This window comes from Megascapheus bottae, chromosome 26, assembly GCF_031878675.1.
Source record: "Megascapheus bottae isolate mThoBot1 chromosome 26, mThoBot2.hap1, whole genome shotgun sequence".
Lineage (NCBI taxonomy): Eukaryota > Metazoa > Chordata > Mammalia > Rodentia > Geomyidae > Megascapheus > Megascapheus bottae.
Window position 1 is genome coordinate 21,279,653 of NC_143534.1, and position 6,000 is coordinate 21,285,652.

At 46.3% G+C, this 6,000-nt stretch overlaps 1 protein-coding gene across 1 annotated transcript in view; it reads right to left on the minus strand.

Moving 5' to 3' along the window:
* The window catches only part of Itgb1 (integrin subunit beta 1), a 50,341-nt gene extending 45,422 nt beyond the window's left edge, over positions 1–4,919 (minus strand). The window contains exon 1 of the mRNA XM_090319111.1: positions 4,817–4,919. The gene's annotated coding sequence lies outside the window, so the exon portion shown is untranslated. The remainder of the gene's footprint in view (positions 1–4,816) is intronic.
* Between the last annotated feature and the right edge of the window lie 1,081 nt (positions 4,920–6,000).

The window sequence follows — 6,000 nt, forward strand, 5'->3', positions numbered from 1 at the left end:
AAAAACAGACTGGATGGAAATGGCGCTGTGGCTTGAGGAGTAGGGCAGTAGCCTTGAGCTGAAGAGCTCAAGGACAACACCCAGGCCTAAAGTTCAAGTCCCCTAACTGATCAAAAAAAGAAAAAAGAAACAAAACTAGTCTGGAAAGTAACTCAGGAGTAGAGAAAGTTCTTACTCACTATTTAAAGAGCAAATAATTATGGCCACTCTTCAGAAATAATTTCAAATTATGACTAATTTGACTACCATTCTTTGTCCAGACTCTCTTCTCTCTGCCCCTTTATTTAAATTTGTTAACATTTTAAAACCAAATTAGCCAGGCATCAGCGGCTCACGAATGTAATCCTAGCTACTCAGGAGGCTGAGATCTGAGAATGAAGGTTCAAAGCCAGCCGAGGCATTAAAGTCTGTGAGACTCCTATCTCCAATTAACCACCAGAAAACCGGACGTGGTACTGTGGCTCAGGTGGAAGAGTGATAGAAAAAAAAATTAAACTATGGAGAGACCACTGCATTTCCCATTAGTAAACTGGAAATAGCATCTCATTTAGTCGGAAGAATAAAATACGACTATAAAGGTTCTCAGCACAATTACCTTTACAGTGATGTACAATTCACAATTTACGTGATGACTGGATCTTCATCTTTTAACACCAAACTATTCGCTGGTCGTGGACTTCTAAGCTAAGAACCTAAGTGTTTACTAAGTGGTCCCTAATTTGTGGGGTGGGGCAGTGTACACATGCATACATGGGCGTATGTCCTAGGGACTAAACCCAGAGCCTCCAGTGGGCTAAGCACACTGTGTGCTAAGGTTCTTACCACTGAGCTACAACTAGAAACTACAATCTTTTATAAGTCATTCATCCTAATAAGTGTAACTTACTCCCTATTATAATTCTGTTACATTTTTCCAAATGAAGTACTAAATGTGCTGCTTTTCTCAACTTAAACCTCTGCCACCCCAATAATCAAACAGAACCTTATTGCTAGTCTTCAAAAAATAAAATTAAAATAAACCATACAGCAGTCATAAAATACTGGAGGCAACGGAAACTGGTATAAGTCACCATTCCTAATCTCAATTCAATATGTATATATTTATTCAATAAACATTTATGTACTGAAATGAGTCTTCTAAATTTTAAATGGTACTTACCTGATCTGAATGCAAATATTCCCCTTATCCCTCTAGCAAACTATACCTGGAAAAATATAATGCTCATTGTTCTTTTTCTCAAAAACTAATAAGAGTATCATGAGGACCAGTGGCATTTCTTTTTTTGTTTTTTCTTTACAGTTCATTCTTCTTTTTTTTTATTGTAATTAGTAAAAGGGTTACATGATATTTGCCAGATAGAAGGTGCATTAATTCACATACATTGATACCCTTTCACATGTCTTGGTACCCATTACCCTCCCCCCCCACATCCCCCACCCATCTTGGTTTTCCCCCCTTCCCTATCAAATTTCAACAGTGGCATTTCTTATACATTTTCCTGAACTGAATACTGCTTGCCCCAATGAGACAACTGACTCATCATAGTCTATATCAATGTCTTGACTTTTTAGGTAACTAATAATACTGACGGATTATGAAGTATATTGTTCAGGTGAGCTACATGCAGACCACAAGACAAGACTTGACTGACGGTACTGGGACATTATGCTGGCTCTTGTGGTTACTCACCATAAAAAGAAAAATGCACCCTACAATAAGTACCTAGATCGGACAGTGGCTATCTCAGTTCACAGAATAACAGAATGAAGGAAATAGAGAGATCACCTTACAGGGTAGGTGTGAAACCCAAAGGTGGAGTGTCTTAACAAAAGCTACACAAATTCAGTGGCAAGACCTCCCAATCAAGAATCCTTTATTACAATCAAATTCCTGCCCTGATGTGTCTAAAAACAACTATCACAAAGTAGTGTCAACTAAGTTTTTACACCCGCACTCCCCTTGGCATCAGATACTTGAGTTTTAGAGGCCTGTATAATGAGTGGTCCTATGAGCAGGAAGTGTTTGTGAATATACAGATATATCTGTATGCTTATGTATACATGTCTATGTATATCTGATGCTGTTCCTTTCTCATACCCAGCTCATGTTGTGTGTACAACAAGCATACTATCAAAAATATGGACCCTTATTTTTTAAGAGTCACTTGACTTCTGAAAAACCTACATTATTTTCTAAATAAAATCTGAATCAGTAAAAGGTCATTTTTAACCAAATGGGAGATATATTAGTATAATTTGGCTCTTTTTATATATTGGGTCTAACATACAAAATATATAGTTTTCAATTAGCTACTGAACTAGTCTGAAGCTGCAGGTATTGGGTTTTAGGGAACACCTCTAGTCTCACTTTGATGGCTAGAACCTGCAGCTACAGATTCTGCCACTTTCCTTCAGTGCAGAGAACTAACTTACTCTCTTCCCCACCCTCTCTCCCCTTCTGACACTGCAACATTCAAAACATAACTAAAGTGTGAATGAACACTATTAATTTAGTAATATAGATTTTCACATATTTACACACTACACTCAATCCTCTAGGAGTCCACACACAATGAATCTTCTCAGATAAATTTGGCCTGTTACACATCAGAAATTTAAATTTAAATTCTCAGAACTCCAAACTTCTCTGAAACTCTTACTGGTTACAACATGTTTCTTTTAGCTCACCAGAACAGCAGAGTTATGAGCAAGACAGTTCACTTAAAAAGGATATGAGCAGGGACAGTGCCCATGATAGCTACACAGGAAGGTGAGACATAGGGGAATTTTAATTCAAAGTCAGCCCAGAAAGAAAAGTCTATAGACTCCATCTCCAATTAACCAGCAACATACCAGAATGGAGATATGGCTCAAGTTGGTACAGTGCCAGCTGTGAGTACACAAGAGAGCCAAGTGAGAGCTTAGGTTATTTGTTCAAGTCTGTATACTGGCACGTATACATATGCACACATATGCACACATACATACATACACACACACAGTCTTAGTGGGAAATAATAATTCTCCTACACACAGAAGACCTTGTCCTTATAGTATCCTTATTGTTTGGTCTCTCTTGTCCTGAGAAACCAAACAATAAGGATACTATATTAGGTAGCAAGTACTCTCCTCAATATCTGAATACATATTGACTTCTTCAGGAGAGGAACCAGTGTCTCTCCTAGAATTAGTTGTTTCATCAACTTCAATAAAGAATTAGATTTTTATTCAGTGAAGTTGGGGGGTACATTTAAATTATGTTAACCAGGAAATGAGGAAGTTAATTTCACTGACATTAATATTACTAAATCTAGCAATTTTTTCAGAATTGTTTCAATCCATACTTTTCAGGTATAGAATGTTGAGGATTGAAAAACTATTTTTGGACACATTTAAGGTCCCCTGAACTACAGAAGATTCTAAGCTAATTGTCTTAAGATTTTTGTAAAACTTCACACTCTCTTAGAAAAAGAGAAAAAAAAATCAGATAACTTGTAGTTGCGTAAAGCCAACCATGTTTAAGATGGAATTTATTTGCTTTCTGTTTACATGAGTATGAAAGTCTGTTTAGTTAGCATTCTGATAACATCTCCTCAAATAAAATACTGATGATATTGCTTCTCTACCCTCTCTCCTGCCACCCCCTCTCATCACCTTCATTTATTTCATATTGACCAGAGAGCCAAGATTAAAATATAAATACCACAGTGGGAATCTTTGTCGGTCCAGTTTCCTCTAAAAATTATCTAAGACATACAAACGACTTCTATCAAGTGTTCAAGAAAGCCGTTTATAATACTGGCTCCTCTGGAGTCTGAGATCGGAAAAATCACAATAAGGAGCAACATCTCTAATTCACTGGCAAAAAAATAAATAAATAAACAGAACTGTCTCGAGAGGTATACTATTATTAATCAGGAGAGGGGGAAAAAAAAAAACCAGATCAAAGACAGCACAGCTTTGAGTTCAAGCTCAGGCTCACACACAAGCGAGCCAGGAGAGGGATCCCAATCCTGGAAGACAGCCATAAAACCCAGCCACCAGGTGACCCACTCAGCTATCCCAGGGATGCCGACCAGACACACCGGACTAACCCCCCCCCAATACCTTCAGATGTCCCCACGCTGGTGACAACGCGCCCACCCCGAGCATCTCCAGGAAAGACCCCGGGTGTCTGTCCACACCCAGGCGGGCGGCCGCGGACACCCTCGCCACGACCCCCTGGGGGGGAGTCGGGGGTCGCGCACGCCCGCACACAGGAGCCGGGAGCTCCTTCCAACCTCGCCTCGCACGCTGGTTACACGCGTCACACGAGTTGCCATCGCTAGTGCAAGGCGCTCGAGTCTACTTTACAGGTGAAGGGGGGGGGGGGGAATAGCGCAACGACTGACAACTCAGTGCCGCTTCTGCATCAAAACCACACAGGGAATGAACTCCGAGCCGCTCCGGCGCCCGGAGAACCAGATGGGAACAAGCCCGGCCCGGGCCTGCTCCGCCGGCTGCCCGCGCCCCGGCTCTGCCCCGGCCGGACCGCCGCGGTGGAGCGAGCCGGGGGGGGCCGGAGGGGAAGGCTGCGAACCGTCCCGGGACCGCCCCGGGCCCGAGGCCCCTCTCGCCCGGTCCCAGTCCCGGAGCCCCCGCAGCGCAGGCCGCACGGAAGCCACAGCGCCCGGGCCGGCGAGCCTCCCGAGCTGGGGACCCGGTGGAGGCCAGCTCGGAGCCCCGCGGCCGGCCGGGCCCGGAGGACGGGGTACCCCACCCCACTTCCCTCCCTCCTTCCCTCCCGGCCTACGGAGCAACCCCGCCGCGCCCCTACCTTCTCCCGCGGCGCTGGCTGCTCCGCCGCGCGCTCGGCCTCTCCGCGGGCTGGCGCGGCCTCCGGGTCTCGGGCGCGGCCGGCGGCGGCTCCGCCTCCTCGGGGGGCGGGACCGGGAGACCCGGCTGCCCGCGACGCCTCCCTGCAGGAAACGACCCCAGCGCGCCGCCTCCCCCGCGCCGCCGCTCCCGCTCCGCCGCCGCCCTCTTCCCTCCGGAAACGCATTCCTCCCGGGCCGCGTCAGCCGCGCCCGGGGCGCAGAGGAGGAGCCGGGGGGCCGGAAGAGCCGGCCTGGGACAAAGGAGCCCGCGGGGCGGGGCGGGGCCGGCGCGGCTTCTCCGCGTCCCGGGGCGTCTCGGGGCGTCCCGGGGCGCCGCGCGCCCGTGTACCCCGCCGGTGGAGAGGACTGGTCCCCCTCCACGCAGGCCCTCCTGGGGGAAACCCATGGATTCTCCCCGGTGTGATACTGTGCTTGGCTTAAGAAAGGTGGAGATGGGGGGCTGGGGGAGGTTTTCTTTTGGGGGGGGTGAAGTGATCTGGGGAGCTGCTTTTCACCAAGTTATGTGGGTGACTTGGGAGTTCAGTTTCCCTTCTCCTCCTCCCCTCCTCCTTCCTCTTTGGTAAGGTGGACTTGGAGAGGTGGGTTAGGGCACCTTTGGATTAGGGGATTGAAATGGACCCCAGACCCCACATCATAATGAAATCCGGGAATGCAGAACACACGTGGCAGACACGCCGCCTTCTAGTTACCAAAAAAGAAAAGTGAGTTGTGGCCTCCAACTCAAATTTCCAGATTTATCCACCTGGGAAGTAATGTTTCCGTGGTGGGGGATTTAGAGACAGGGCTGCCCCACTGACATTGATTGATTGATTGATTGTTAAACAAATAGAAGAGAACATTAAAAAAAATATGCCATCTATGGAAAAGTTTGCGCATTGCTCTCCAGCCGAATCAGGTCTCTCCGTTAGCCAAGTTCCTGTCTTACTTTCCGGGATGCACTGAGGACCAAGCTTAGGAAGTCATTTCTGTGTGCACTGTGCAATAGTAAAAAGCTCAGCACGCTCTCGACTTTAAAGTTATTGTTGGAACTGTTAAGAACTAGCCCAATGACTGCACATGAAACTGTACATTAAAAAGACAGAGTGCAGTGTATCCGCCAGTGATGTTAACTCCCTGTCTCTCC